At 43.2% G+C, this 8,970-nt stretch overlaps 1 pseudogene; it reads left to right on the top strand.

Moving 5' to 3' along the window:
- Positions 1–893: 893 nt before the first annotated feature.
- LOC120622097 (uncharacterized protein CFAP92-like) lies at positions 894–5,252 on the top strand (annotated as a pseudogene).
- The last annotated feature ends 3,718 nt before the right edge of the window (positions 5,253–8,970 follow it).

The raw sequence follows: 8,970 nt of genomic DNA on the forward strand, positions 1-8,970 counted from the left end.
TTGTCTGTACAGCAGGTCTGAGACAGAAAGTCTTGCCCCCAGGGGAGCCCAGGCCTGGGGGTCTTATCCATGCCCATCTCCTAGCAACTGTCAAACACAGTTGCACTGCCGGACCTCACTGGCCCTTTTTGTCCCAGTGGACAGACCGTGTCCTTGGGAGCCTCCAAGCCCAGGCGGCTGTGCAGGGGATGTGAGAGCTGACTAACGCGCTACGGTCCGAGCCCCGGCTGCTGCCTAGTGCATCCACTCGCAGATACTGTTGGTGCCTCGAAGTGACCGTGTGTCCCACCTGCCTCCAGCCCCCAAAGCCCATCACTCAGGCTTCTCAGTTCCCTCAGCCTTCGACTGCCCCTTTCCTCTCCCTCAGAATTTGTACATGCTGTCCCCTGCACGTGGTTTGCCTGTCCCCAAATGGCAAACAAACATTTTGTTTTGGTGCAGCTCTCCCTAAGGCCTCCCTGAGTGGAAGCACAGGGAATTCTCCTCCAACCCTTGTGGTTCCGGGGGGCGGAACTACACTCACCTGAGGTAGATATTCCAGAAGTGGCAGATGATTGACTTCTGATTCATGAAAGGAGGAGCAGCTGGGGCTGGAGGAGAGAAGAGACTCAAGTCAGAGAAAGTGAGGTTATTCAATATCATGATTACTGCCAGCCCCCATTCTCGGTGGTTCATCCATTTATTCTCCACCTTTATTGAGTCCCTACCTTGTGTCAGGCAGTGTCCCAGGCCTTGGCCATTCAACCCAGAACAGGACAAGGGAAGGGAGGGAGGAGAATGGTGGGTGGTCCTGAAAGAGGAAGGGCTTATCTCCTGAGAGCAGAGGGTGGTGACAAAAGTGACTTTTATTTTCTTCCAGCCAGGAGGGCTGTGTGTGTAGGACATTCTTCAGCATGTCACTGCTTAACTGAGAGTGGGAGGATGAGGACAGGGCGAGTATGGGGCTCATGCCCTCCATGGACAGCTTTTACCAGTCCGTGAACGAGTGTGATGAGGAGGAGTACCTGAAGGTCAGGGCCCAGGCCCAGGAATCAGATTCTGACCAGTGCAGCAGCATCGAGTCATTAGAGAGGCCTGCCAGCACTTTCAACACTGATGTGTTTCAGGTTGTCCCCTGTAAATTCATCATCTCACTGGCCTTCGCAGTGAATATTGATAAGTGCCAGAGCAGAATTCCAAGACCCTCTGCAAAAAAGTGATGGACTAATGACCAGGAGTTTAGGGCACATATGCTCCCTCTACCAGCTCCCCACAGTAGGTGGATTCCAGGAGCAGAGGTCAGGAAAGAAACTGCAATTTTAGGGATCCACTTTGAAACAGGCAAACTGTGTGCTCTTCACATATTTAGTCCTCTCAATAACCCTAAGTAGGTGATGTCATTTCTGCTTTTTGCAGGTGAAGAAATGACAGAGAGATTAAGGCCTTAGTTCCCAAAGACTGGTTATACATCACCTAATTCCTTATTTAAAATACAGATTTTCAGATGTATTGAATCTCTGAGTCTAAAGATATCTCAATTAGCTATTTCTGAAACAATACTGTGTAACAAACCCAATCAAGCTCCCCAATTCAGTGGTTTCAAATAGGAATCCCTTGTTCTCCTGGATGAGCACATTAGCTGATCCAGCCTGGGCTCCTTGCAGTGGCTCTGCTTTGCTTCATGTGTCTCTCATCTTCCTCATATGGTTAACCCAAACACATTCATATTATGGAAAGGCAGAAATACAGCAGAGGGCAAGCCCAGTCACCCAAGCACTCTTCAAGTCTTTGGGCACCTCCCACCTACAAACATTTTATTGACCAAAGCAAGTCACATAGTTGAACTCCAAGATTAGGGGCAGAGAAAAGTACTCTACTTTTTTTGTATGTCTACTTAAACCATCCTGCCCATGTAGCTGTCAACTACAGATATTTTGGAGGCTATTTGGTTAGATGTATACCATATTTAGAACTGATCTATCTTCTTGGTTAATTGAACTTTTTGTCCCTAAACCTCCAGAAAGGCCCTCCCCATTCCCACCTTTTCTCACCCCCCCCCCAAAAGAATATTGGTCTCACTGTATGTGTATGGAAAAATATGTACTGCCACTGAAATGTCTGAGTCATTCCCCAGAGGAGAGGGTACAGGACACCATCTTTTGGCAACATCTCATCTCTTTTGCTATTACTTTTACCTCCTACCCTTGGTTTTATCCTATCCTACACTTCAAATTTCTGTTTTGTGCTGAACTTGCTTTTTCCATGTTGAAAAAATGCCATTGCCCCAAGAGCCAAAAGTAAATGGGAACTGAAAAAAAAATTGACGATGTCTTAGATGTTTGAGAGGAAATACGCATATTTGTTTTTACTTTGCTGTTTTGTTTGAAACACCTATATAGTATTCTATTGTCTGTTTCTAATTTAGAGAGAGAGCGAGAGAGAGAAAGTGTGAATGCACCCTCTAGCGGGCCATTGCATCAATGGCTTGTTGCATACTGCTCTGCCCAGTAAATCACTGATACCAAATCTTGGAGGAGAGTTCAGTGGCATGTAAACAGATTTGAGATTCCAAGGGAAAATGAGTAGCTATTTATAATCAGTACTGATTGACCAGAATTTTAAAATGCGAGATTTCCACTAGAAATTGTCCTGCTTTGTAGTTTTACTTAGCAAGATATTTCCATAACATAAGGCAACTTCAAATTACAATTGAGAGAAATTTTATAACAATAGAATCTCTATGCTTGAGGAACACTGTTGCTACATTCACTGAAGCCAGGGGAGAGAGATTTCCGGGAGAGAGATTTCGTGCTGTTATGTGCCTGGAGAAACAGGAGAACATCAATTTGCCAAGAAGCAAAGCTTTTAGAATACTCCCTAACTTTTCCCTGTCCTTACTGGAGGACATTTAAGTTGTTTCCAAATTTTTTCTGTTACAATTCTGCAATAGCCCTCTTTGTATGCACATTTCTGGGTGTGTGTTGGGGGTGGGGGTACTTCTGTAGCCTGAATTTCAAAACGTGGAATTGCTGGGTTTAAGGTACAGCAGGTCCTTGAATAATGTTTTCATTAAGTCATTTCATTATAACATTGATGAAATACCATAGGGACTTAAATCTTGTTTCTAGCAATTACCCTGTGGTAAAATTGGTTTCATTATATGTTGTTCATTTAAAGTCCAGGACCTATCAACGACATTAAGTGAGGACTTACTGTATGCATTTACATTTTCTTATAGATACTGTCAAATTGCCCACCAACCGGGTTGTAGCAATTTTCCCTCCTGTTGACAGGAAATAAGAGGGTCCATATGTCCACTTGCTAGTTCACCTTGGATGGAATCAGAACACAGACCTATAAAATGCAGCAAGATTTCTGATCAGTTGCAACTTCACAAGAAATTCTAATGTCTCCCAAGGACTGGCTAGAGAAGCTATATTCCAAGCTCTGCACAAAAGCTAACTCTTCAGGTGGCACAGAATTAATACAGAAGCAATCTGCTGGGTGTTAAAAAGTTGAAAATTTGAAAACTACAGCTTTATATATAGTAGTTACATTTTCATAGAATAAAATTTGGATTCAATATTTATGGAGCTCCTGAAGCATCTTCTTATGGTGTGCAAAGCCCTAGACTGGAGAGTTCAGTTTAATGTCAAGAGCAGGCAGTGGAGGCCCTGGGTTCTGGCTGATGCCCAGCTTTATTTTCTGCATTCTTTCACCCCATCTACCCTACTTCGTTCAGCTTCACTCATGAGGTTTTGCTGGGCTCTGTCCTCTGCCTGAAATGTCTGTCAGCTTTGCTTCTACAAGACTCTGCTGAGGTCCCTTTGGGAGTTTCCCATACCACTCCCAGGAAGAGATTACCCCTACTTCCTCTGTTGTTCTTCAGAACCTTATTTATGCTGCTGGTATTGCATAAATCACACTGTGCTATGATTTTTCTTTTTTACTTGCTTCTTACTGCTGAGACTAGCTAGAGGCAGGTGAAGCGCCTAAAGTGAAAAAATATAAGGAGACACTCACTGTCAGAGTCACGCATTTAAATTTTGCACCCTGGTGCCTAGTCCTCATCCAGAGTAGCCTGCTACTGTGCTCACTAGGAGGGCTTGACCTGCATCTTGTCCTTCAAGCCAGGCAAGCAGTGTGGCAGTTTGCAGCCTTTCATAACATGGGGCTCTTTCTTGTTTCCAGAGAACCGTGGAAACAGATCTGCTTTCCCATGAGAGGTGAAAGCAAGACTCATTAAATCTATATCTTCTAGGTCATAAAGGAAAATATATAAGTTTGATTGAAAAATGTAGGAAATACCCCCAATGGAGAAACCTGTTGCAAAGCTTCGCAGTTTCTACCACATTGAGTATTTCCTTCTGCCAGATGACAGAGAGCCTAAAAAAGTTGACACGGTAGTGTTTCCAGCAGTGGTCAAAGTCTTCCTGGATTCAGGAGTAAACGCTTTTTTTGTGTGTGTAGCCTTAGCATATAGCCTAATACTCACTATACAAAGTGTGCTTGCTTTTCCTGGAACTTGCTAGTAATGTAGGATCTTGTGCACCACCCTAGACCTACTAAAAGAAAATCTGCACTGACCTAATGATAACAATTACATGATTTTCTATTTAGATATTTTTACGTAACAATCGCTTTGGTGTTTCAAAAGTTTTGTAGCTCTTGCAAGTTCTTCCTTTGTGTGTGTGCATATGATTACACCTGCCTGCCCACCTGTGGCCCAGCTTGGCCAGGGATTGGAATCACTAGAAAGGACACCATTTGTAGGTAATTGCTTTGACTTATTTTTTTCCCAAGAACCCAGAAGCGTGACAGGGCCTAGTCCAATGTGAGTTGGAACCCAAGAGAGAGTCAAAAACAGAAGTCAGACAGGTGGAGAGCAGGGCCTAGCTTCACTGCCAGTAGGGCACGGGCGGCAGTGGTGGGTACTCCTAGACTGCTGAGCCTCTTGGCTTTCCACACTGAAAATCTCTTGGTATTTTTTTACACAGACTGTGAGGCCATGAAATGAAGAGGACAAAGTCTGGATGTCATGGACCCAAATTTTTAACATCAACGTGACAAAGGAATTACTAAAGAAAACAAATTTTCACAAAATAAACTTGGGGCTCTGGTACACTAAGGACAAAGTTTCAAGAAAAGTCAGGTATTATTGATTAAAGATTGCTGGGTATTCAGAAAATGTAGGATCTTTTGGTAAGTCAGATATTTGTGTTTCATTTGAAATGTTTCTAGAGGCCTGTGGCTTCTCACCAGTAACAAGATAAAAGCCAGCATCCCTTCATTTCCTTCATGTAATTTTCCTGGTGCACACATTGGTTTCTGTATCAGTAGTAAGTCATCCCTCCAGGATGCACTCAGGTTTTAGGAAGTACCACCACTCCATGTCTATGTGCATGCACATTAGCTACCACCTCCACTTCCGCCACTTTTCGGGACCTCCTGTCCCTGGCCGGTGCCAACATGGGCACCCGACCCCAGAAAACATTTTTTAAAATCCCACCACCATGACACCGTGTTAACATTTTTACAGAGACCCTCTAGAGTCTTACTTGTGTCAATATTATAACAACTCCAGGAAGTTACCTTTTGAACTGCCCTTGAAGGAGAATGCTGGGAGAAGTAGAAAGACCCAGGCTTTGCAGTCAGATAACTGAATTCAACTTTGTCTTCATCTTGAATTAGGTGGTGACCTTGGGCATGTATCTCCTTTTTCTGGTCAGATGCCTGGAGGCAGGGCAGTGGGAGTGATCCCCCAGGCACAAGCAAGAAGGAGAATGTGCATTATCTATAGAGAATTTGAAAGCAATAATAAAACTCAGGCAATTAAACTATGCCATGGCATTAATTGTAAAGATGCATCCCCATTTTTAGACATGTTAAAAAATAAGAGTGATGTGCATCTGAAAATCAATGAAGAATGGTACTATTATTGCTGTTGTCAGCACCTTCCAGACAAGTACGATTATTCTCATTTTATAGTAAGCATAGTGAGACGGTGAAGTGAATGACAGTGCCAGAATCAGAACCCAGTTTTTTGTGACTGGAAAATCTCTGGCTTCTCCAGGTTTCCAGCCTGACTTCTCAAAGGAGTCTTTCTGACGTTGGGTGCTTAGGGTTTCTGATTTTTAATCTTTCATTTATATTCAGGATTTCTTATCCTCAGCACTATTGGCATTTTGGGTCAGATCATTTCTTGTTGTGGGACTGCCCTGTGCACTGTTAGGATGTTTAGCAGCATCCGTGACTCTACTCACTAGCTTCCAGTAGTAGCCTCTCAATTGTGACGATCAAAAATTTCTTCAGACATTGTTCCCTGGAGGGATGGGGTAAAATTGCCCCTTGCTGAGAACCACTGGTTTATAACTAAACTATTAATTGTAGGGTTCTTGTGTGAGAAAATGGAATTTGAGGTGACTTTTCTCATTTTGACCAGAAGAAAGATCCATGTCCTCAAAGTGTGGGCTCTAAATCACCTGCATTAGATGCACTTGAAGTTCCACCTAAATGCAGATTCAAGGGCCTGTCCCAGAATTTCTGGCAAACATTGGAGCAGGGGTGCTGGGGTGGATGTATCAGGAAAGCTTCCTGGAGAAGAGGCCATGGGAGCCAGATTGGAAGGGTAAATGGAATCAGCTGGCTAGAAAAGGAAGGAGGAAAGGTGTTCTTGGCCCTGCAGGGAGGGCCCATGGGCTTTTTGCTGAGTGTTCTTGAAATGACAGCACCTGCTCTTCCTTGAACCCTGTCTCAAGACTGGCATCACTGCCTCTTAGGTTAAGTAATTTTTTTCTATTAGAAAAACCAGTGTATCCTTACTTTGTAAAACATTTAGAAATAGACTAACATAAAAGAAAAAAAAAAATTAAAATCACATGATGCATGACCAGAGATAGTCATCACTAACATCTCCCTGTTGTTTTATATATGGGTATAAATTTTAACAAAAATGGACCTAATGGTGTAGGGAGGAGGCAAGAGAATTAAAAATGTTACTAAAGCCACATTCAGAGACTGCGATATGCTGCTCAGCCCTACAGCCAGGCCAGGAGGACACCTTCAGAACAGAGTAAGGTTTCTGCTGGGATTGCTAACAACCCATTCCCCTGTGAAGGGGAAACAGGAGCCAAGAGTCATTGCCTATGGCAAAAAGCGTGGGGAACCTCAGGATCAAAGGCTGGAAACTGCCAACAGGCCTTTCACTTTGTATATTCTTACCTTTTCTGGATAGTACTCTTCCCCTTCCTCACTGTATGTCCATATCAAAGGAAATGGGTTAACAGAGTCTTTTAAACAATAACTCACAGGAACTAAAAAGAGTGATATAAAAACTGAATTCCCTGAACACTCAGCCCACCGTCTACTCACTATATTTCCAAATCCCTCTTGGTCCCTCTCACTCTCTGCCTCTGAGAGGAGACCACACTCAGTCTGTGGAGTGTTACTCCTTTTCTAATAAACTTTCCTTTTGACTCTAACTTTGGCAAGTGTATTGAATTCTTTCTTCATTCTCCGCCAAAAGGCCCCTTTCTCTCTGTACAGGGCTTGGTCTCCCCATCACTTGGGGAAATTTGCCCTGTCTTGCATTACTAGTATACATGTTGTTTTAAGTCCTGCCTGTTTCACTTAAAAAGATACCACTCTTGTTTCTTGGGAGTGCAGAAAGGCCATAAGAGATTTGTTTTGTGTTACAAAGGGGATAGGAAATTCATTTTGATGCACTGTAGGTCATGTGCCTGAATTAGTTAGCTTTCCTCTGCTGGTATTAAAGGTAACACCCCAGTTAAGAGTTAGCATTTCTCTTTATTAAAACTGCTCAGCCTTTTGATTTCTCAGTATCGGATAAAGACAACATCATTCTTGAAGCCCCCGCCACCCAGGTCATAGTTGATTCAACTCTTGGCCATCCCATTCACCCAACACCTAATTGGCATCCCTAGATGTGTGTTATTCTTTGGAGTTCTCTCCTCCTCAGCTGACTCTTCTCTCTGCACCCAGGTTTTTCCTGGTTCCTCTCTCCTCTCATTGTTTCATGACCTTTCTAGGTCACCCTTTACCCTGGCACTGAATTGCTCTACAACTTTTCATGGCTGCCCAGTACCTTCGGGAACCAGTCTGACTCCTGAGTGCAGTCTTAAAGTCATCTTATAATTTGTTCTCCAAGGCTCCTTTCTCATTGCCACTCCTGCCTTCATACCTAGTCCATCTCCTACTCTCTGAAGACACTAGGCTTCTCCTCATTGTAGGGCCTGCATTTGGCTATACCTAGGGGATCTTAACCTCATCTCTACCTCCAAAATTTTTTGAATTAATTAATTTATTTTTATGCTGACATTAGTTAATGAAATCCAATACGTTTCAGCTGTACACTTTAACATTAAGGCATATATATATTTACACTGTATGTTCACCTACCATAGTAAGATTTCTGTCACCACATATTTAACCCCCTTTACCCCGTCTACTTCCCCCCTCACCCTACCCCCTGCCCTCTGGTAACCACCACTAGTCTATGTCCACGAGTCTCTGTTTATTGTCCTGTTCATTTGTTGCTTTTAGGTTTATATGCCACATATAAGGAATGTCATGTGATTTTCACCTTTATCCGTCTGGTTTATTTTGCTCAGCATGATTATCTCGAGGTCCATCCATGTTGTTGCAAATGGAAGTATTTCATCTCTTCTTATGGCTGAGTAATATTCCATTGTATATATGTACCACCGCTTCTTTACCCAATCATCTATCGTAGGATACTTCGGTTTCTTCCATGTGCTGGCCACTATGAATAATGCTGCTATGAACATCGGTGTGAAAATATCTTTTCAGATATGAGTTTTCAAAGTCTTTGGAGGTAAATACTCAGTAGAGGGATTGCTGGATTATATGGTAGGTCAATTCTTAGTTTTTTGAGGAACCTCCATACTGTTTCCCATAGTGGCTGTACCGATTTGCAGTCCCGCCAGCAGTGTATGAGGGTGCCTTTTTCTC

The sequence above is a fragment of the Pteropus medius genome, unplaced genomic scaffold (genome assembly GCF_902729225.1).
Source record: "Pteropus medius unplaced genomic scaffold, Ma_sr-lr_union100, whole genome shotgun sequence".
Taxonomy (NCBI): Eukaryota; Metazoa; Chordata; class Mammalia; order Chiroptera; family Pteropodidae; genus Pteropus; species Pteropus medius.